The following is a 12538-nucleotide window of genomic DNA, read 5'->3' on the forward strand; positions in this document are numbered from 1 at the left end:
AAACTTCTTCAGGGTATGAAGAAAAGAGCTATATTTCTTCCTCCCTGAAACTTTGGAACCTATCCCATTTCATGTACAGTTTGTCTTCTCACCTGGGAAGCCTTTTCTGATCAGCCTGAGTTGTGTGTACCCCAGCAGGAATACTTATCTTTAAAGCTTATCTTAAAATGGATCTATTTTTGTAGATGGGTACTGATACACATACTTAATGTTTCAACTATAAATTCTGCTCTTGAAGTAAACAGAGGAGAGTAAACAGTTTCTCCTAAAAATAAAACCATAGCAACAGCCTCATGACAAACCGAAGAACTTTGCAGTCGCTTTGTTTTGTAATGAAGGAGGCCTTTGATGTTGCTATAGGCACCACCTAGCCCAGCTATAGGTGAGGGCTCTATTATATAATAAACAGTGTCTTTCAGGGTTTATGACTCAGCAGCAAAAGCATGTTCCTGGCTGAAATGTGGTGCAGAAGCTCACTCTGTTGTAAGAGGCTATCTGGAGCATAATTTTATTCTGCCTAGAGTGTAATTTTATTCTGCCCTCTCCCCTGGCTCCACAATCCATTAGGCACTAACAAAAAAATCTTCAAAAAACAAACAAACAAACCAAAAAAAAAAAAAAAAAAGTCTATAGCAAACATTTCAGGAGCTGGAAAACAGATTTACAAAGAGAGAGCTGGACTTAGTGTGCTAGCTGTACAGAATAACGCCAGTCACATTCTGCCTCTCCTCACGTGTGGCACACTAAGTAGAATGACCCTCCGTGTGTCAAATCAAGAAGTTTTTGTTTTCATCATCAAACATACAGTAAGGGCCCTCTAGCAGCCACTTACGGCCTGGTCTGCACTTCTTGAGAAAGAACCCTATCACCACAAAGTTAGTAGTTGTGTTGTTTTTTTCATTTTTCAGAAGTAAGTACAAGTTTGAGCCAATAATTTACACTAGTAATTCACTACTGGTCACCATTAGTTGAGTTGTCAACACTCCAGTTAAAAAAGAAAAAAAAAAAAAAAAAGTTGAAATCCAGTGGTAAATGCAGGCATCGTACGGTTTAATTCGTGTAGTGAAACTTCTCCTGAAATGCCTGCCAGAGTATGACAAACCTGCTCTTAGTCCTGTGACATCCACAGAAAAGGGGAGTGGAACTGGTTACGCAGGTCACTGGTGGTATTGCAATTTGGTTTTCCTCAGGTGTGCCGATTGCCTTGCTCTTGTACGTGGATGCCACCAGCATGGTTGAAAGATCCAAGAGCTCTAAGTAACATGCTGTGAAGGAGAGGATACTTGTCCCTATGACAGTTGGTCTATAGATTTTTATAGACACTACAATGAGCTGCAAAAACATGAATTTAAACTCAAGTGTTTGCTCTGACCTCATTTTAGGCTAAGCTTGCTGGCTGAGATTCTAGGTGTTGTACTCCTTGAGATACCAGATACTCGGTCCCTGACCCATTTGAACATCGAAATTCTGAGAAACATTACTACTCCAAGTGAAGCTGCCTTCTGGGCCTCACAAGTACATACACAAATGCAGTTTGCCTCACAAGTAAATACTCTGCTTAACCCAGCTGAACTGTTTTTGTTCCCCTAACAAAAGCTGCCACATGCAGCTCCTGTAACTTCTGGCTGGCGCTTTCCCAGGAGCAGCATCGATGTGCTGACTGCACAGTGTGCGCACGCCTATTTCCAACTAGCCTGCGATAACCAAGTGGGCCATAAATCTAATTAAATGCAAAAAAAAGCTACAGCTTGTTGCAATATCTTTCGAGATTTGACTTCATCTGACAAAAGCAAGGAAATTCTGAGTGAAGATCGCCGCTATGTCCTTAATTCCCTCCCTGGTATTGCAGAGTTTCAGGGCCCTGAAGCTATGCACATTTAACTCTGTACTATATGCACTAAACAGCGTTCAAAGAGCACTGACACAATGTCAGACGCTTCAAAAATTAGGCAACATCTGTAATTTTGACTCCCCTGTGCAAAGGATGGGGAACGAAGTACCTTGTCACATGCCATTTTTCTAGTTTGCAAACCCTTCCTCGCTCGGGACGCAGAGTAGACGCCTCTCCCAGGAGAAGACAGCTGGTTAGTTTAAATCTCTGCGTGCAGCCAGTGCCCTTTGCCTTTTTTATTTATTCATTCAGTGAGTAACTACTTAGGCATTCGTAGGGCATTTGTCATTGTATTAGTTGATACCTCATTAGCATTAGTGGGATTGTTTCTGCGTTCCTGTTTCCAGAGGAAGAATTACAGCTGCATGTTGCTTACAAGGGTGTGTGGGTTTGGGGCACGGGGGTCTCGGTGCTGCAGTGCTCAGCAGCGTGGCTGTTAACATTACACAGCCCTGGAGCTTGGTGACATCCATGATGCCCACTTCTCTCTCTGGGTTTCCTGTATGGTACGTGGCGGAGGCAAGGGGAGGAATGGGATCACGCGGGATCCACCCCGAACAAGAAGCTGGCTGAGCGTGGTGCTGCGAAAGGCTGATGGCATTTATGTGACTGCGGGCACTGCGGTCGGGGTTTAGTGCCAAGGAATCTCAAAAGATGCTGCTCTGCGGTGGCCCATGAGCAGGTATCGAGGCTGCAACTGGAAAATTGGCAGATGGACTACGCACGTTTGTCTCAGCCCCTGCAGTGGGCGCTCAGGAATGCTAGGGTGGGACCACACTACAAATTCTTAACCAGAACACTGACAAATGGTCCATTTTGCCAGCTCTGCTATTCAGGAGGTGTTTCAGGCTGGGAAGTACAGTCCCAACATTTACCAGTTTGTCTCTCAGCATCCTCAAAACTAAAACTGGGTTACAAGGAGCCGCTTGCTCCACTTGGAGCTCACTTCAGCATGTGAGATGCCTATGGGGCCCCTGTATACAAGGCGTGAATGTTTAAGGGGTAGGACAAACTGTGCTTTTCCTGTAATTTGGTGATTAGAAAGTCCCAAACTTGTTTTTTAGGGGAACCTGGGTTTGGTTTCATCCTCTATCTGTGAAAATACGAATTTGTATTTTCCTTCACTTGGGGGGTGCTGTGACCATCACGTTACAGCTCCCTTAGTGCTATCCGCTGAAATCATTCAGTTCTGACTGCCTGGACTGGATCCGCAGGAGCAGGATTAGGTTGCTGGGAAGTACCTACTGGAGCAACCACAGAGATATTTTGGGAACCTCACTGAAATAAGAATTCATAGAATGTGAGCATCTCCATGGCTGGGAAGCAACTGGGTGAGGATTTCGAAGGTAGTTATTTTGTATTCAAGGATCATAGGTGTTCACTTCAAGCATCTGAGTCCTCTTACTGAGACCTAACCAAGACATGTCTCAGGTCACACAGGCGAATCAGTGGCAGGGAGCTGGGGTGAGGCTTCAGTGTACAAACAAGTACGTCAGACTGTGGAAAAATCAACACAGCATTTTGTAGATAGAAAAGCTTTGTCACAGTTATGAAGTTCCTTGACGAAATGAACAAACTGATAAACCAGGCTGATATAGTCAAGGCAGTGATCTCAAAAGAGTTTTAGGCACAATCCCACGCTTAAAGTTAGCTGGCACAGGTCTGGAAGGAAGGCTGTCGTGTGAATTAGTAACGGGTTGAAAGAGAAGGGTTAATGGGGAAGCAATAAATAGTCATTTTTTACACTGCGGGAACGTTACGATCAGACTCCCACGAGGACTCATGCTGGGACCTGCCCGGGTTCGCGTACTCAGAAATGGTCTTGGAAGGAGAGTGAGTAAGAAAGCAGCACGGTTTGCTGCTGACGCAAAATCCTCTGCAGTCATGGAGTACAACACTGACAGCAAGGAGCCGTGGAGGGATCCCATCCTGCTGAGCATGGGTGTTAAGTTAGAAGCTGAAATTCAGTCTCAGTACATGTAAGCTGATGCATATGGGCAAAACCAATCTTGATTATACAGAGGTTTTACAGAGGGAAGACATCTTAAGAGTCACTAGAGGTGGATCTTCAGAAACTTCATTTCCAGCTCCAAGTGAAAAATATCAGGAATTATTTGAAAAGTAAGACAGCAGAGCAAAGAGTGCTGTGACATCTTTATGGAGATCGGTGGTACAGCCACATCTTGAGAACAGCATGAAGCTCTGGTTTCCCACATCAGAAAGAATATGAATGTAGAAAAAGAATAATAAATCATAATTGATAATGATTTCTGTTTAGAACATGACTGCCAACACTTGGACTTTTCAGTTTGACAAAGACAAAATTGACCATGCCTGGATGACTGAGGGAAGGGTGCTGAATTACAGAAAGTGGTGGGCTGTGGAGAGAAAGTAGGGAGCTATCATCCACTGCTTCTAGTAAGTGGCAACATGGGAAGTAATGAACAGGTTTAAAACAGTCAAAAGGTAGTGGTGTTTGTTTTTTTTTTCAGATGCTACAGAACAAGAGTATGGAGCTCACTGTTTCCAGAAATGTAGAGGCTAAACATATATTTCTCCTATGTAGTCAAATATTGAAAGAAGTTGTCCAGAGCGGCTGTGCAGCCTCATTCCTGGAAGATACTCCAGGAATATTCCAGGGTCAGTGCTTCTTGGGATTTGGGTTAAGATTTTTGGAAGATAAGATGCCCGTGTGCTCTCTGTAACTGACTGTGTTCAGCAACTGGGATGCATGGCACGAACAATTTGCACTACAAAAACACCCCGACCTGCCCATCGCTGCTTTCTCCTGTAATAAGAGGAGATCTGTCTTTTATTTGAAAGACACAGCCCATGCTGCAGCTCGGCAGCTGTACGACAGTGCAGTCACAAACAATACTTATGGAATAAGCTGAGTCCTATAGTTTTAAAGAACAAATGCACTTCAACTTAATTGCAGTCAGGCCAGAGTAAAAATTAAAGGGTTTGCATGTCTGCTAGTCTATATGTGGGTAGAAAGGCAGTGAGGTTAAGATAATAGGCTCAAAATGTATTCTCAGAAAACATTTAAAACCACAGTAGGGTGTGATTGTATGCAAATAAGTATTTTTGCAATAGCAGATTAAACACCTTATGGAATTTGTATGGAAAACTGCATGCTTGTACATGATGCAAAGGATGATTAAGCACCAGTGTGTGGAGTTTTTGCCTTTGGTGAAAAATTAAGTCAGATTTAAATCAATCAATGGTTTTCTCAGCCTTTTCACGGTACAAGTTGTAAGTTATGAATGGTGACTACCAGATAGAAAATGCTACAAATAACACCACTTTTTCCTTGGGCCTGCACCCTCAAAGCATATGTCCTGCTGTAGTTCCCAGTTAGCAAAAGCACTGCACTAGCAGAAAGTCTGAGGCTGTAGGATGGCAACTTGCAGGATCTGAGGCAGCGAGAAAAGATGACTGGTGAATCGATGGAAACTTTTACTGAACAGATGCTTTGGTGTGTGTTTTGTCATCAGCTTACAGAATGACTTCGAGTGTTTCTTATAGCATCTTTCTGATGCTTTTCATAAATGGCTGGATTAATCATTCCAGGTTCTACTACTTATACAACCTTTTTTTTCATGCTCAGAGATTGTTAACATTACTCTGAGGGCACCCAGTGCCCACAGGGGCAGCACGTACCTTCACAACAAAGCACAGAGAGCAGTGTTGCCATTTAAGCATTTGCACACCTAAGGGACAATGCAGTTGGCAGAATAACTGAATTGTCTTTGGGAGATGGTCTTTAAGGTCAGATTAAATCTATATCATGTACCAGAGTTTCATACCCCTGCCCTTCTGAAACTTCTTTCTCTAACATAGAAATTCCTATGTCCTTTCTCAGAGAGAGAGGCCCTGGCTTTTCAAAAAATAAAAAAAAAAAAATATTATTATTACTATTATTACTATTTGTGCCAAGGAAGAACGTTTAAAGGAACATTTAAAGTTGCAACTTGGATTTTCTTTTTTTTTCCCCTAGCAGAGGTGGATCTGACTCAGCAAAATCAGATATAATTGTGTTTGTTTTCATCCAGCGTTTTTCCTATCTGGATAGAAAAGATAAAATGCATTAATTCGAATTACCCTTAATGTAAATATTGAAGTAAATTGCCCCCACACTGCCTTTGTGCAGTTTCCCTGGGGTGGATATATTACTTTATGCAAGAAATGAAAGCTGCTCTGAAGAAGTCAAATTGTCAAGCTGAGAAACAGCAAAACACGCTCTCTTTCTGCCTTCCAAAACAACTCTGCCTGCTCAGCAATAAATCTGCAGAGGGAACCCAAGCTCACACTGGCAGGATTACTCTTCTTTCCTGCCTCTTAATCATAATTTGTTAGTGAAAGCAGTGGTCAGAGAAAGTGCAAGATCAACAGTTCTGAGCACTGGTGCAGCAGGCTTCGCTCTCCTTCGTTCCCCATCCTCCGAAATCAGAAGAGGCGTAACACAAGAACAGATGAAGTATGGCAAAGCAGAAATATTGGTAATGGAGTATAAATGTGCTTCTACGGTGCCTCAGTTTACAGCCAGCGTAATATTTCTCAGCTTCAGGACTGCCGAAATTCACACACGAAGCTGGCATAAGCAAACGACATAATTGCTGGAAACATGGGAAATAAAAGCAGACTTGTTAATTTAAGGGTATTTTAAGCAATAATTATTTTAAGCAGAAATAATTGTATTTCCCTTCAATTACTTTTAATAGCGTAGATTTTGAGCCAAGTCAAGGATGGGATCAAAACACACACCAGCATTATTCTCTGACACAGAAACACGTGTGGGGGAGAGTCTGAAGGATGGAGACCAAGGAGGGCTGCCTGGCTCATGGAAGCTTTCCCAGCACAGCTTGACTCAGGTGGGACTAGCTCCATCTGTCAGGGAGATACTTGGCCTGTCAAGTTTATAATCCATACTTGCCTCTTAGCAGGAACAGAAGAGGATAACAGAGTTGTTTTTGCTTTAAGAAGGCATTTAAAAACAAAATAAAAATACTTGTTCCATGTTAAAGAACCCCAAAGAAATAAATCTTCCAGCTGAAGTGAAAACATTTAAGTTTATGAGCCTTCGACTCTTGTGGAAATTTATCCCACTGTTAAGCAAGCTTGAGCTCCCTCAGGGAAGAAAGCTCCCTTGTGATGGAAAACCTGAGCTGGTAACTGTGGACCACAGATGATCTGTGATAGTTTTTTCCCTTCTCTGTCATACCTGTGGCCTTTCCAGAGCTGGTTCAAATAGTTCCTCGTCTTGGTAGCGCTCAGGGCACGTTGCATATCCTCATCTTATTTAAGATCCACTTGGCAGTGCAAACCTCTGTAAAACTGCCTGAAGTGCTTTTTTTGTTGTTGTTGTTGTTCTACATTCACAATTGGTTGATACAGGATTATTTTGTCAAAGGCTTACAGCTTTTGTTCTTACATTTTCATTCCAGGGGTACTCACTTCTGTACCAAACAACTGCATGTCTTCTCCAACACCCCAATTCAAAGCCTTTTGGATACAAATGGGAGATCTACAGAGAGTTTTGGCTCAAGTCTTATCTCCTTTTTTAAAACCCTAAGAACAATTTTTATTCAAGTGACTTCCAAAAATACTGTTTTTTTAAAAAAAGAAGCCTTTTTTTTTCTTAAAAAAAAAAAATAAAGTGGTGCAACTTGGAGAACAGCAGTTACTTCACTTAACCATCTGGACGGATAGAGTTGTGGTGCTACAGAAGGATGAGAACTGTAAAAAATGCTTTTCGGTTCAAAGTGGTTAAAGGCTGTAATCTTAGAGCTGAAAGACACCACTTAGAGTTCAGGGAAAGCTCTGCAATTTATTACACCACCCGTTCTATATTGTCTGTTTAGATTGAAGGTCTTCAGGCCTGGAACTGTGCCTGTGCAGTTTGCATGTGCACCATGCAGCACTCTCAGGATACTATATAAATAATAATATGGCAACAGAGGAGGGAATAGCCCAGTGCAGCAATCCACAACTGAGCGAACCTCTCAGATATTATGGAGCAAAGCCAGCGTTACTTCAAAAACTTTTTTTTTTTTTTAAAGACAAGGTCAGTCAAATGCCTAAATTAAAATCCCACTCAATTGCTTTGATCTTATCAGATGCAATATCTGTACGTTCATTTAATAAGGCTCTCATGCATTTTATCTTTATGCTTAATTTAAATATGAGAAGCAAACACATTTTATATAGTTGTTATTCTCCAATTACTACAAAAGCGTCTTAGGATCTTTGATCATGAGAACGTTATTTCAAATCCAGTTCTGCTTCTCAATTACTAAATGTCTTCACTGAAGTTACTTTGGATGCAATTCCAGCCCAACCGGAGTAACCTAGTGTCAGTCCTTGGAAAACCGATAAAACTGTGGGGTAGTGAAGAGATCCCAATGCCCCCAAAGAACCGTGCTGATTTATTTGTTGGGGGTATTTTTTAAGGCAGAAATTCCAACCGAGGTTGTAACGATAACACATTGGTGTCTAACGCTATATGCTAATGATTCACCATTAAACACAGTTTAAAAAATGTTACTATTATTACAAAACATACATCAGTGAAATTTATTTTTGTATCAGAGACGCTGCAGTAGAGGTTCAGCCTCCGCGATTTGGTTTGTTTGGGTATTTTTGCAAAAGGCCCCTCAGAGGTGACAGATACAGCAGCTGCTAGCCCAAACTATCTCTGGATTCAGGTAAAACTGAAGCTAGCAGTTTACAGTATCAGATAAAACTCTGGGATTTACAGCAGCATCAAAACTGAGTTCTACTTTGCTTTCTGTCTTACCAATTATTTCTCTTCACTATTTGTCAGGAGGGGTGAAAGAGCTGTAGTACAGAACTGAGGAGGGAGAAGGAGCTTACCAAGGGCAAGGCTTTGGCCAAATGCCTAAAATACACTACAAGAAAATAATTTTACTGCAAAGTCCACAAGAGGGCATACAGCAGCAATCCTAGGTAACAAACTGATTTTTTTTTTTTTTTAATTTATACATGTACATAAATTTATACATATCAGAGTTCTGAAAGTTTTAGCTTAATACTTCCCAAGTAATGCTGTACAGTCTAGCTATCATGAAACTACTGAAGTAGCTGCCCTTTTTTCAAGTGACCTTCCCACTACGAAAAGGTGGCTTCTTCATTTACTGATCTATTATCTTCATCCACCAGAGGCCTGGCTGAAACCCACCAACTTCACAAGGATTGAAGTCAGGTTTATCTAGTGAAGTACTAAGCATTTGCAGCTCCAAATGCACAGGCAGGACACTAGTGAGCATTCAGCACCACATGGGATCAGATTAGACTACGAATGAACTCTTAATAAATTTCACTTTTTAGACAGTGAAACCATGAAAGGTTTTACTATTTCTCCTTTTTAAAATACATAGACTGTGTCAGCCTGTTCCAAGAAAGCAACACAAACTCATACAAATTAACTTAATCTTTACAGTAAAGGTGCTCTGATCATTTCCAAATGCTATCTAGGAGGGTGGTGGAGTCCAGGATGGAGAAGTGCCTCTGCTCTCCTTACTCTCCTTTCAGGAGGTTTTTACTCTGAAAATTAAAATGCAAATTTTAACTTTGGACAGATATTAGCTATTTGCATAGGCAAGGCAGTTTCACTAGAAACTCACAATTTCATGATCTAGTCTAGAAATTAATTTTAAAACAGAAATAGTATAAATGTAGCATACATGAATGTTACAATAAATCCTAACTATTATATTACAATGCACATTCTCATGCTTTCCATTTTTCTTTTTATCATCTTAATACCCTCTTTTTCCCGTACTTCAATTAAGCTGTTCTTCCCTACTGCATTCAGGAATATCAGAAGTTCCAACAAACATGCGAGCTAAAGATTCATTTACAGTATTCATTAATCAATAACTAAAGATGGATGTCTATTTACAGTGAAATATGTCTATTGAAATTAAGTTTAAAAAATAGTTACTCGTGGAAAGTCCTGTCATTTTCTACCTGCAATCGAGTGCAAGCAAAGTATGCAATCCAGTAGAGTACCCAAGTCACAGTTTGGGTATTTATATTGTCACACAATCTTGGCCTGAAAAAGCAAAAAAACCCACCAAACAAAAAACCAAGCATTGAACTGTAAAGGTAATTCCCTTGCCAAATGAATCAAGATTGCAAACCAACATTCACACTTTTTGCTTCCTGTCATAGTGCATTTGATTTGCTCATAAGGCTGTAGAACAGTTTCATAATATGCAAGAGATAATTTGGTCACCTCTGCATAAATGTAAGTTGTTTAATCAGATGATCTTAAAGTCTCAAAGCAAATGAGATCAACGAAAGACTCCACAGACCTGCCAAAACCCCAGTAATTAAAATGCTGTTGAGACTGAAGAACGTTTTGCACATACCTGCCACCTGCTGTTTGGAAAACAACCCGACATGCTCTTACATCTGTATTCCCACCAAAAAACCAACAATGATGCATTTCATATGGTTTGTCTTTAATATAGCATCAGCAAAAGTGTCTTTGGGTTGGTGTTACTACCAGCAGCTGCCTGGAAAGGGAAGAGGGTGACAATATTCCTTCCAGTCCCATCTCTACTAACCACGTAAGGTCTAGAAGTGAATCTGTGAGCTGAATGCACACACAAGTCTTCCGTCGGGTAGCAGCACTTGGAAGAGAAACATGCCAGGCACAGCCCTGTATGGCTCCACGGTCTGACCGTAAACTGCGGCATGCCAAACCCAAAGGTGAAAGAAGAAAGGTAAGATTTAAAAGAGATGGAGCTAGGTTAAAAAGTGATAGAAATTTCCAGCTAGCACATGGGTAAGCAGTAGGTCTTTGAAATTGCTGTGACTATTCATCTGCCTTAGCTAAAAAACTTGAAAACCACAAGTTTTTAATAGTAGAAGTGACAGTAACTATGAGTCCTGAGGGTTTGATGCCTGGAGTAGAAAATTCCTCATTAGTAAAATGCAAGGACACAGACTGCAATAAGCCTGCTTTAATTTTATCCACCATAGGGTTAGCTCAATTGGAGCCTAGATCTTCAGTGGATTTAATTAGACAAATTACCATGCAATTCAGTAATATCAAACTGTACTATAATACTAGGAAGGATTTTCCCCTTCCTTTGCAAAGCAATTTTAAATAAATCTGTTTCACCATTATAACTCAGGATGGAAACGCAGTCTGAAGTCATTCGCAGCAATAAAAATAGCTAGCATTTAAGTTAAAACCCCTGGTAAGCACAAACTGTAACTATTTGCCTCCCATTGCATCTTTCTAGGGCTGCCAAAAATACAGCTTAGTGTAGCATGTGGGTTGTGTTGTTTTTTTTCAAATCAAGGTGACAGAGGTCAAATGCAACCAAGTCCCTAGGTGCCCCACTCTATTTCAGTTCCAGTAAGTTTTAAAATGATACCCACTACAACATCAACACTGTACTACACTGTATGTGCATACACCGGCAGCATATGTACATAGGAGGTGTCCATACGGATATCTCAGGTGCTTGCTCAAACAACTCTTTTAATGGCAGATGCATAGACCCAAATATACCCTGAGCCAATTATGACCCACATAGCTGCACGTAAAGAAGGTAGCTCTATAGGTTCACTTATCAAATAGGGGGGAGGGACTTTTCTCACATTTTATTATCAAGCCAAAACCCTAGAATTCTGAGCACTTTTCTCCGTAATTTAATTATTTCCTAATACAGGGTTCAATCACATTGTTGAAGAAAGTATTTTCTGATGAAAACGAAGAACACAGATAGGTAAGGAACCTTGTAAAGCTCAGTATATTTTTGCTGTTTTCTGTCAACTGACCATGCTGAGAAATTACTGTTATTAGACTATTTTCTTGCCTTAGTGAGAGCACAAAAGAGAGAAAAAAAAATACAAAGAGAGTAGAAAACCTGAGGAAAAAACCCACTAACCACAAACAAAAATTACATCACTGTTCTAGCATGCTGATGTTAGCTCCACTAACAGCGGAGCCAGTAAGGCTGACTACTCAGCTGGTTATAGGATGTCATTAGAAACGGCCTCAAAAGGTACCACTCCTTTCTTTTTTGTCTGTTCAAGACTGTTGCAGCACTACGGATATTAAAATTCATTTTGTTAGTCAAAGATCTTACTGAACCTATTCAATATTCCCTTTGAATTACTTTGCATTAATGTTATTTAAACTCAGAAATATAAAAATAATAACGTTGAATACAACCTAGTATTATTTTATTATACACCACAACTGTGCTTTCTGCTCCCATTTTGATTTCAACATGCCCTTTCACTAGACCTTAAAAGCAGGTCCATTCAGGAAATGGAATTAATCCACAAGAAGCCAAGAGAATATACTTGGAAGGACTCACTTCATGCCAGCCCCACTGTATGTTTCCTTAAAAAAAAAAAAAATGGTACTGATGATTGTCAGAGACAAGGAAGTAGCCAAAGGTTTTGATCAGCTCTGTTATGGTACTACTGACACTGTATGCTTCACGAATTGCCTCAGACTTGCTTAAGAATCCTTACAATTCTTACAATGCCCCATAAGACCAAACTAGTGAAGAACTCCCCTGCTATTGTACGGTCCTAAAATTGTTACATGATCAGTTTAGTGAAAACTTCCCAGTTCAACTTCCTAGGATTTCCAAT

This window comes from Aythya ferina, assembly GCF_964211825.1.
Source record: "Aythya ferina genome assembly, chromosome: 1".
In the NCBI taxonomy this organism is placed as follows: Eukaryota; Metazoa; Chordata; class Aves; order Anseriformes; family Anatidae; genus Aythya; species Aythya ferina.